The sequence below is a fragment of the Stomoxys calcitrans genome, chromosome 2 (genome assembly GCF_963082655.1).
Source record: "Stomoxys calcitrans chromosome 2, idStoCalc2.1, whole genome shotgun sequence".
In the NCBI taxonomy this organism is placed as follows: Eukaryota; Metazoa; Arthropoda; class Insecta; order Diptera; family Muscidae; genus Stomoxys; species Stomoxys calcitrans.
In genome coordinates, this window is record NC_081553.1 from 133,779,411 (window position 1) to 133,791,988 (window position 12,578).

Below are 12,578 nucleotides of genomic sequence, written 5' to 3' on the forward strand. Positions count from 1 at the left end.
CCTTCGATTAACTTTATACTGTGTTTTTCTAGGGTTGTACATCCCAGACCTGTTTCTTCGAAGGTAACGAAACACTTTTTAACTTCTTCCAATTTCTTAGACTGTTCTGAGCTGAGGCTATGTGGATTTAACTTGTAATGGGACTTCTCCTCGGTCATTTCAGATTGTATTTTCTCTATATTGATTTCTGCTACGCCTAAAACGTCCGGTGCTAAATCAAAAAGCCGCCAGAAATCAATCCCCAGATACAAACTCTGTTCCAGATCGGGGCAGAGGAACAGATACATCTCCTTTTCGGAATCTTTATACTTAACCTTGACCTTAACTTTTCCTAGAACCACATACATACTCCCACCAGCTGTAGACACTCTACTAGTTATAGGAATAATAGGAACCTCTAAGTCCTCAACCAATTGCTGGCAAGATTTCCCAAGCATGCTGACCGAAGCTCCTGTGTCTAGTAAGCCCTGTACGATTCGGCCCTCTATACTGACTTGTGCAAAAACTCTTGGGTCGTTCCTAGAATTTGTGACCTTCTGAATCGATTCTATCAGACATCGTTTCATATTACGCCATTCAAAAGACTTATTACGCATCTTCTTAATCTTCTGCGGTAGTGGTTTTGTCTCCGAATTAAAAATTCTTTCCTTGACCTTATCGTAATTTCGCTGACGATCCTCCAGAGATATGTAATGCCTTTCGTCGGCCGTAAATTTTTCAATATTAACTAAAATCTTATCTCTAACAGTACTATTATTATTTCTATCGCTGATTATAATCTTCATGGGTTCATTTAGTTCATTCATTTCTCTTGGATGGCAGGGTTGTCCGTCGGACGTGAGCTCCCCGCATTTTCCACGCCCGCTCTGCGGTTTCCCTGCTGGCAATTAGAACACCTAGGTGTGACGGTATCCGGTCTCCCACACCGGTAACAAAATAATTTTCTATATTCAGCAGGACAGTCCATAAACACATGCCCTGGTTCGCGGCAATTCCAGCATTGAAGCTGTGTTCTTTGTTGTTGCTGCATACGCAAAGCCGAAATGTCCTCCATGTCTGGCTGATTCTCTTTTGGAGCGTATGCTCCCTCATTATCAACAACGAGTACCTCATTCACTTGTCTTATAGGCCGTGAAGGCACTGGCATGGGTCTAGTGTCGCGACGAGGAAAATTTCGTTCAGCCTCAATACATTCTATGCGCAGTTGTTCCACTGAGGAAATGGTCATTTGATAGACGTGACGTTTGATGTCCTCTCTGATATTGCCCTTGAGAATTTTGATCATCTCATATTCACATATTGGTTGCACTAACCTCGAACGTAGAATACCCGTCTCATGAAAATATGCATTCACCGATTCGTTGTGCCTTTGTTTGCGTTCTAATAGTTCCCTTAGAATATCAAATTTGGATTGTGGGGATTGGTATTGACCTATAAGAGCATGCTTTAAACCGTCCCAATCGATATCGACGTTGTTTTGCCTGCACAGCCAGTACCACTCCCGAGCCTGTCCCGTAACCAAAAATGAAAAATCTCTTAAAACTTCTGCCCAGGGAATATTATATTGAGCACGCATTTGCTCCAGACGATAAATGAAATCGTTAACCCGCAAATCTCTAGGGTCTCCGCTAAAACTGAGGCCTAACTTATCGACTCTAATTCTTAGTATTTCATTCGGGACGCACATACCATTCGCCGCATAACCATTAGTAAACTGCGTATTCGTAGTATTCAATGGGGGCCTGTTCAGGTTCCTATTGACTGTCAAACCATTATTCACTTGCGTGGCTTCATTAGACACATTAGGTCCGGCACTATTCTGAGGTCTATTAGCATTAGTCCCGTCCGCATCAACTCTCGCGACAGCCGCTAGGCCTTCTACCTTATTAGATAAGGATGCTATCATTCTACGGACGTCAGCCATTTCACTTTGAACCATGCTACTGAATTTATCCTCCAGATTCCTTTTAAGCGATGCCACCGAGTCCTGAACCAAACTTTGAACGTCCGAGTCTATCTGATCATTATTTCCAGCACCCTCCTGTGGTATTGGACCGTTATCATTAGCCTGACCATTTCTCATAATAGACCCTGCCAAATCAATAAATTGAAAGCCATTCATATTATTATTGTTCTCTGCCATATTTGAAGTAATCGCTACTTTTCTCTGCTTCCTACTCCCAGGGAAATATGCTGATCTATTTATGTCAAACGAGTCAGTTCGCCCTCTTTTATTAGTCTTTTTAGAGCGCGTATTATAGTTCATGACCAATTTACCCAGACGAAAACAAAAAAAAATCTGTCTTTCTTGTCTATCTTCTAGCCAATTTTATTATTTAATGAACCCGAACAATAATGTATTATAAGTATAAATATGTATATGTTCAAATTAACACAAACATAAACGTAGTGTCCAATTAGAAGTACACAAAATAATAATCTACAAACATCATTCACGACGAAAAATCAATTTAAAACTTTAAAACATATATCAATACGTGGAAGGTTAGATTGTATTCTCAGAAATTCATGTGTAAATAATGTGTGGTATAAATATTTTATTTTTTTTTTTTTTTTTTTTTTTTTTTTACGAACAGAAATTCGAAATAACAGTGCTCTCTTTCGAGATTTCGTCAGTGCAGATCCAGACAAGTCTTTTACTGTAAAAAAAATGTGACGGTAACTTCAACTATCATGACTAAATCTCCGTTAAATCTATCTCACGGGTTGCTCATGGTGAACGGTGTTATGCAACACAACAAATTTCTGCACTATTAGTGCCAAAATGGCTATTGCACTTCCATCAAAAAATATATTAAAATACCGGACAAACACTACACAATCGTTGTCCAAATTGGAGCTAACGAGATATTGCACTTATCCGCTGAATTATGGTAAAATGTCTATCTTTACTGGTCCTGATATAATATTGGACATTAACAAACCAAATAAATCCAGTTTGGATACTATACTATATCACAGCTCATCCAAAGATAATTCGAAATTCCATTTTGTCTATTGTAAAAACGATCTAGTATTCTATTGAAATGCACTTTGGTCTTATTGCACATATAATCACAGCTCAACACCGCATTTGCATGAGTGGCGTCACTTGATGCCGCCATCTTGCAACGCGCCGTTCGCTTATTTCTTCTTCCTTTTGAAATTGGGCGCCATATCTGTTATGTGCCTCTATAATGTAGTGTGCAAGGGTCTAGTCTGAGCAAAACTCCACATAAATGTCTATAGATGAAACAAAACGGCATGGCACGCATATTTCACCGGCCTTATTGCTCGTCGGATGGGGGGGATCTTGCCAATGTTCATCGTTTAATTTTACCAACTACCAGCTTTAATGTTAATGCGTGCACGAATGATAGCAAAACCAAAACAAAAGAAAGTCAGATAGAATAGACAAATACACAAAGTATAAGGGGGTCACAACACCAGAGGATCTATTTCCGACATCATTCGATCGGCTGTGCTAAGGTGTAAGCTGCACAGCATGCCCTCCCTTCCTGTTTACCAAAAGCATCCAAAGAAATCGCTTCTTGGTTGGTAAACCCATAATATTTACCCTACCTTCCTTTACCGACCCTACAAATCAAACTCAAAGGTTTGGGCTTACTCCATATTTAACAAATTCATTAAATTTATTAAGAAAAAGTTCATTATCAAATCCGGTCGCTCACTATAGAGATGAATCACATCATACTTTAAAAACAGACAAAAAAAAAAAATATAATAAAAGAAATATTAAAGTCAAGGCTAACAACCAATTTTTGTGTATATCTAAAGTGATCCTTTAATTTACTAAAATTATTTTCATAACTCTTAAAAAAACTAATCATTTAAATTAAATCTCAAAACTTAACAAGAAGGGTTAAAAAAAAAAAAAAAAACACGGCATGAAAAAAAAATATTTATATAATATATCAAATAAGAATCAATAGGCGAGTTTATTTGAATTCAAAGCACGGCAAAAAAAAACTAAATCGGCTGTGAAACAAACTTCATTTAAAAGGCTCATTATGAAAAAAAGGATATGTAGCTGTGTGAGTGTATTTCCATTTGTACTTCTGTTAAAGTAAAACAGCTGTGAGTGCATTGACCCCTTTTTTCCCTTACTTCATTTTTTTCCTCTAATCACACATACATCAACACAACCCACTCGGTTGTATAAAACGAAAAACTAATTTTAAATCGCGAAGTTTTGACTAATATGCAGCCAAATTTCAATAAAAATGGTATCAAATGTAAAAACAATATTTTATAGGCATACTGGGCTAGATATGTCAATGATCAAAAGGCACAAAACGTACATTCATATAAAAAATATGGCAAAAAAAAATGTATCAAAGCTATTTCAATCGAAGCAGTGCTTTTCAGACCCAAGAACATTTTCTGAGAGTCTTGTTAACAGCGAATCAACATAGTTAACAGAGGTTCCAATAGCATGTTAACACTTTAGCCTTGACATATCCACCAGCACAGAATCAGATATATATGTATATGCAGGATATTTAACTGAACAAGCACAAACAGATCATCTGAAAGTTGCCAACTTGCAAAAATTCCAATTTAAAAATTATGGGGGAAGATTTAAAACATTTTTAAATTAATTTAAAAGAAAAAAATTATTTAATTTGACAAAAATTACCTGAGAGAGGTAACGGCATCTCTCTCACTCTCCGAAAAAAAATAAATCAGTTTGGCTTTGCTCAGTGGTAGTATAACAGTTTGCACTTACTTGGTTTTTGTTGGAGCTCCCACGTTGAAAGGCCTTTCGAGGGGTGAGGGGTTATTAAAACAAACCAGCAAACTCCAGCCAATTGCAAGTTTTTAACAAAATACGCGGCATACACAAAAAATCACTTTTTTCAATATAGTCTTTAACATTTGATACGATTCACTCTATCGGTTTTTTTTATATTCGCCTTTTTCTAAAACATTGGATTGCCAAACTACTTTTACCAAAAAAAAAAAAACTCTCAATTAGGCATTAACTTTTTGTTTCACTTCCGATTCGGTTCTCCATCTCTGCCTTACAAATGAGCAAAAATTAAACTATATAACACTTGAGGCAAATTACATGGGCAAAAATACGGAAAAATAATTATTTTTTTAAGGTCTTTTTTTTTTTTTAGCAAGTTACAAAACCTAAGAATTAGCACGCAAGAGTTTTTTTTTTCCTTTTCGAGAGTGATTTTTCAACCAAAACGCGTTTGTTTCGATTCTCGAAAAACAAAAACTAAATGAGTTGCACCAATCCCGACGGCTCTTTTTTTTCTTGTCCTCGAAACCAAGACAAGCGATCCATTTAAAACACCAGAATCCACTGATCAAAAAATGAAAAGACTTTTGTTAGACTCTCTCAGGCAGCCAAATCTGCACAGCAGAAACAGAGAAATCCATATGAGCACAGGGAAAGGGGGAATCCAAATGTATTAATCCAGGAGTTAAATGATCACAGGGGACCAACACTCCAGCTTTGGGGATAAAACCCTCAGCAAAAAGAAAATGCAGGAAACCAACACTTGCAACAATTATTTACCCGCGATTTTATAAATAAACATCGATTCTGCAGGACAATAAAAAAATAAAAATTGAGGAGAACTGCCACCAACAAAAAAAAATTTAATCCCTTTTTTACTAAAGCAAGGATAACGCTTTCACACTTTTAAAGAATCTCAAGTCCTTTACGACACAAAAACTTAAACTTTTGGGTGCACACGGTTGCAAGGTTGGAGCAAAATGGATCTCAAATCAGTCTGCTACCACCTTTTGTAGCCTTGACCTAAACAATGGGGCAAATTGCTGAATTACTACCACAAATTAAAATTCTCAAAACCAAAAATGTCTTCTTTTATATACATGCCACAAATACAATAATAATCCATTTGTGAGTGTATGGGAACTCCAATGCGAAAGAAAAGCTACAAAGAACATAGAAAAGAAGTTAACATTCACCACTATGGCTAAGGGGAAATTATAGCAACTTTTCAATATGGAGACAAAGTGCTCTAAACCTATGATTTGGTCGGACTTATATGTGTGGATGTTAACAACCACAACCATTTTCCACCTTATCCAATAGTTGTCAAAAAAAAAGAAAACCAAAAGGAAAAAAAAAATTAAACAACTCATTTGAACTTTGATGTGATCAAATGATCAAAAAAAAAGAAAACAAATGAAATGAAACAAACAAAAAAAAAAATAAATAAATAAAAAAATATAAATGTATAAAGAAACACTGCTGCCGGTATTCGAACTCACGCTCACCGGTTCGTAGGCTGTAACGCTTCCCCTAGGCTACCGCCTATGATGCGTCTCTGTTAGCTAAGTGATTATAACACATGATCACACTAAGCTTTGAATCATCAACAGCGGTCAATGTAAGTGAATCCAACTGTAACAGTGCTACAAGGAAGAAGAAGAAGAAAAACAGCATAGACAAAGCTCCAAATATGTTCCAATAAGGGAAAAACATGAGACAAGCAATCACAACAACAAAAATACTCTAGCATCCACATTGTATGTTAACTCGCGTTGGGGTTGGAAAAAAAACAGGAATGTCCATATCTATTATCAGGCGGGCCAATTCCAAGAAATATATTCATATTGGGTACGTCGACATGCGCCACTACAAATACCCCCCGCCAAAATCAGGCTTAATGGACAAATTGGAGATTCAGTCTGATACCGCATGGAGATGTAATCTATTGCCTCATATCTTTTGCATGATATGTACCAACCAACTTGCCTTGAAGATCTTCAAGTTCATAATAACAAGTACCAATTCTACGACGAACCCTGCATTTAATAAACGTAGGTGCAAGTTTAGCATTGTATCCTTTTTCAAAACTGCTTTGGCTAAAATTTCGCCTGTACACCTCTTGACCAACATTATATGACACTTCACGCGAACGTAGGTTGTATTGTCTTTCATTACGATCATGTTGCACTCTCATCACATTAGCAGCTTTAGATCTAACAACATCAAAGGTGTCCGATCTATTAAATTGTATCGCCCTATCCTCTAAAGCATTCAGTTTTCTTAGCAGTTGGTAAATAGAACCATTAGTCACCATATTTTGACCAAAAACCATAAAATAAGGGGAAGTCCCAATGGCAGTATGTACTGTCGAACGCAAAGCACACGCAATGTGGCTTAGTTTTTCATCCCAATTTTTTTGATCGGGTTTTACATATGCTTTAATAGCAGAAATGACGGATCGGTTCACCCGTTCAGAGGCATTAGCCTGTGGCGAATGAACTGCGGTATAAATATGAGAAATCTTATAAAAATTCAAAAGATCATTAAATTTCTTTGCTTTGAACTGCGTTCCATTATCCGAGATAACGCTCTCTGGTACACCAAATGTGTGAAACAAATCTTCTTCCATATACTTAATAACAGCATCAGCTGTAAACTTTTTAACCGGGCGGAGAAAACAAAATTTTGAAAAATGATCAAGGACAATAAAAATTCCAATATTCCCTGAACTAGATCGAGGGTAAGGTCCTATGAAATCAACATATAAGCGCTGAAAGAATCTATGGGATGAACCAGTGTCACCCATGGGTGGTCTCATAACAACATTAGGGTGCTTTGTACTCTTACAAACTTCACACGAGTTAACATAATTCTTAACATCCCAAACTAAGTTAGGCCAGAAATAGTATCTGCGAATTCTTTCCAATGTTTTATTAATCCCACAATGCGAAGACAAGGGGTCATCATGATGTTTCTGCAATACCTCTGGAACCATACTTTTAGGAATCCATAGCTTCCAAATCATGTCATCAGCAAGCTGTTCTCCAACGGCGTGTTCCGTTCGTCTGTATAAATAACCATCGATAATCTTCAAGTCGGGAGTGGAATCGATATTATCTTCAACCCTTCTCAATAAGTCCTTGTAGTCGTCAGAGGAAAAATGTTCAGATTTTAAATCAACAAAAACCCCGCGTTCATTTCCTACCTCGGACAGACCGCATATTTCGGACAAGTCATCGGTATTCGTACGCGAAAGCGCATCAGGAACTATATTCTGCGACCCTTTTCTATGCTCAATTTTAAACCGGTATCCTTGAAGCTTCAAGGCCCATCTAGCTAGCCGCGTGCTTAAGTCAGTTTGGGACATGAGCCATTTAAGAGAGGCGTGATCAGTAATCACCGTGAACTCATGTCCCTCGACATAAGCTCGAAACTTTTTAATGCAAAGCATTGCTGCCAAGCATTCTTGTTCAGTGACACTATAGTTACGTTGGGCTTGGTTAAGTTTCTTAGACATAAACGCCACAGGAAACTCATCGCCCTCCGTATTCTTTTGCACCAAGACTCCTCCTATTCCTGTTTTGCTGGCATCACAGTGTATAAAAAACGGCTGTGAAAAATCAGGACTGTGCAAAACAGGGGCTGAGCTAAGAATGGATTTCAAATCTTCAAAGGATTTTTGGGCCTCCTCGGTCCATACGAATTTTCGATTAGTCTTTAACAAATCAGTTAAGGGACTAGAAATAGCAGCGTAATTCCTGATGAACTTTCTGTACCACCCTGACATACCTAGAAATCGTCGGACTTGTTTAACCGATCTCGGTGCCGGGAATTCAGTAATGGCCGAAATTTTTCCTGGATCGGTACGAATGGTCCCGTCCCCAACTACATGGCCTAAATATCGGACTTCTGTCATACAAAATTTGCTTTTTCCTACGTTTATTGTAAGTCCAGCATTACGAAGACACTTAGCCACTTCCTTGAGTACCTCTAGATGCCGATCAAATGTGGGGGATACCACTAGAAGATCGTCCAGGTAGACCAAAACCTCAGCTCTGAGAGATGCCGGTATCACCCTATCCATAAGCCTGCACATGGTTTGCGGGGCATTACATAAGCCAAATGGCATAACTTTAAAATGATAAAGGGGTCTCCCAGGAACCGTGAATGCAGTCTTACCTTTCGACGATTCATCTAGCGGTATCTGCCAGAATGCATCCTTCAAATCAAGGCTGGATATAAATTCAGCTTTAGGCAAACGACTCAAGATACCATCGATATGTGGAAGTGGATAAGCATCCCCCTCTGTAACAGCATTAAGTTTTCTACTGTCCAAGCATAAGCGATTCTTGCCTGGTTTTCTATGCAAAACAATCGGTGAAGACCAAGGACTAGTGGACTCCTCTATTACACCCATAGCCAACATGCGATCAAGCTCTTCGTAGATTAGCTTCCCAATCGCCGGAGAGACAGGGAAATGCCTTTGTTCTATCGGGGTTGCACCACCCGTATTAATAGTATGGCAAATAACATTCGTTTTCCCTAGGCCCTCTTTCGCGAACGAAGGAAATAAATCAATAGCACATTGCAGCTGAAACTTCTGATCCACCGAGAGATATTTCTGGTCTAAATTTTGGGCATCGCCTACTGAGAACGATAAACTGGAAATTCCATTTAAAAGAGACTGAGGAAGAAGGTTATATTTCCTCCAAAAATCAATGCCAAGTATCAAATCCTGTGACAAATTAGGAACCACATAAATAGTAATGGGCTCACTTTTATTTCTAAAAACCACTTCAGTCGTAAAAACACCCGCAATCCTTTGAGGTTTACCATCTGCCGTATTGACAGTGGTGTTTAATTTCTTATAAGGAATCTGAGATCCTAAAAAATCTATAGCGGCTTGAGCACCAAGACACGTCACGGAGGCACCAGTGTCTAAAAGACCTATCACATTTCTATCTAACAAACGCACCTCAGCATAAGGACGAACATCGCCTGGCCTCTCAAGTACTGAAACACTAAAGTTCCTTTTTAAATTCTTGACAATTTTCCAAAATTTTCTCATCCTTTTGCATGACCTGGCAACCCTAGGCTCTTCATTGAATATCCTGTCTCTGACCTTGAGATAATTTTTTAACCTCACATGAAAAGGTATTATTGGACGAGGTCCTGTAGTAGTAGGGCAAGTACTTTGAATCACAGTATTATCCTGGGTATCATAATTTTTATTTGAATATTCAGTATTATGGGTTTCCTCAGGTTGAGTATCCGAAGGAAAATTTGAACGAAAAAATATTTTTACATGGTCTGTGAGGATTGTTGACAAGTTTTCGGTCTGGGTGCACTTCTCAGTGCAGAGCTCTGGAAGTTTTTTGGATTGTCATTACATTTCCTACAATTGGGTTTATATACTTGTGGAGTACCACAACCATAACAAAAAACACTGCGATCAGCTAAACATTCTTGGTATCTATGACCTGTATGCCTACAATTCCAACACACAGATGAGACCTCCGAAACTTCTTCAAACTCAAGTAATTCAGGCTCGTTAACTTCATTGAATTCAACTTCTGCTGCACGCTTTGAAAAATGATTATGCCTGCTACCGGAGAATCCATGCTTACGACTCATATCCTGTAGGAAGAACTCCCTACGCCGACAAATTTCACGCAATTGACCAACCGAGCTAATCGACATATTTAATATTTCATGCTGGATATCTGGTTGTAGATTGCGACGTAAGATTTCAACCAGCGTTTTATCATCAAGGGGCTTATCAAGTCTATCGACCAAGTCTATGACTGAATCATAAAAAGTGTCGAACGGTTCGTTTGGCTTTTGCTTCCTGTCGCGTATTAATTCTCTTATGTCAATATCAGTTCTGGAGTCCCTATAATGCTGACGTAATGCTCTACAAAGATCGAACCACTGAACAACACGTACAGTACGGTGGAACCTCCAAAACCAGTCACTGGCTTTGCCTTCAAAAAGTGCACTTGCGCTACGACAAAGGATGTCAAAATCACCATTTAATGTCTGTCTAGTTAGGGCTTCAACACGATAAATAAAATTATCAACAGGTAAGCTGTTCGAACTACCATTGAACTTAATCTTCCAATTGGCAATTATTTGGCTAACCTTATCAGGACGAAAGGCTAAATCATGGCTTAAATTTGGGGCACTAAATCGAGATCGGCTTGCAGAATTACCATCATGGTTACTTCTACCAGAATCATTATTCACCTGTTCATTATTTGAATATGGCAACCCCAGCAACTGCTCTAATGTCCTCTGCTCAACCTCACCTACATTCAGCATAGAGGGACGGTTTCTATTGACTACCGCCGAAGATGCGTTAGCAATCTGCGGAGCCTGATTAATATTTAAACGAGCAAGACTAACCTCAACACTCTTCTCGACCCACGAAGTTACCTGATTGGAAAGAGACTGAACAATCTCTGTTTGTTGCCTATTCATCATTGCAGTCACTAAGTCCTTTATGCTGTCCAAAGTCAAGCTGGGTTGAGGTAGTGACATACCTGCACTAGCATCTAAATTTGTAGTTATATCCTGGTTAGAGGATCCTTCAGCCCTATTGGCATCATAGCTCTTGGCTTTTGCAGACGACCTAGTTGCAACCGATGAAGTTGTTTTCTGCGAAGTTGCAAGACCGGACTTTTTGCTGTCCTTGACTATGTTCGACCCACACACTGGACAATCAGACTGAGTTTTAATGTAATTCGTAATGCATATTTTATGAAAGGAATGTCTACAGGAGGTTTCTGTTAAAAGTAATGGATTCTGAATAACAGAACTACAAATCTGGCATAAAAGCAAGTTACCCTCAACAGCTGTTCCAGCAGCTGAAATATGTTCAGAACTTCTTTCAAGGGGCATTTTCAAATAACATTAAAAAAATCAAAATCTAAGGTAAATCAAGACAAAATAATAACTAAAAAAAAATCAAAAAGTAAATAAAAACAACAATTCAATCAAGGAAACCAAGTTTGATTTGTTCGGGCATAGGAGGTAAGGTAGGATAGTAATAAAAAAAAATTATCAAACTATGCGAAAATAGATGGAAATAATTAAGGAGAAGAATAACAAATTGATAGGGGAGACAGAAAGAAAAATGGTTATTTACGATGGGTAAAAACATCCTCGATAATATTCATACATTCCAAATCGCAAATAGAGAAAACAAATAATAAAAGTTTCCAATCAGATATACGCTGAAGCCAGAATTAGAGCCTAGTCCAAAACCTGTATTCATTCAACCTGAACACCAACTGAAACTTTCACACGAGAGAAAAAAGGGCAGGACAACCTAACTCCTGGTTATATGCTTCAGCACCGCTGCATATCAAACATATAAATTCCAACGAAGTTTAGTTATCCCGACAAAAGAAAATAAATGGGGAAAAAAATAAAGGCAGTATAAAGAAAAGAGAGGAAAAATACTAGGAGCTGAGTGAAAAATCCTACGATATCTGAAATATCAAGCCGTTCAATATAAAAAAAATTTTTAATTCACTCGGGCCCCACGTTGGGCGCCAAAAACTGTAGTGTGCAAGGGTCTAGTCTGAGCAAAACTCCACATAAATGTCTATAGATGAAACAAAACGGCATGGCACGCATATTTCACCGGCCTTATTGCTCGTCGGATGGGGGGGATCTTGCCAATGTTCATCGTTTAATTTTACCAACTACCAGCTTTAATGTTAATGCGTGCACGAATGATAGCAAAACCAAAACAAAAGAAAGTCAGATAGAATAGACAAATACACAAAGTATAAGG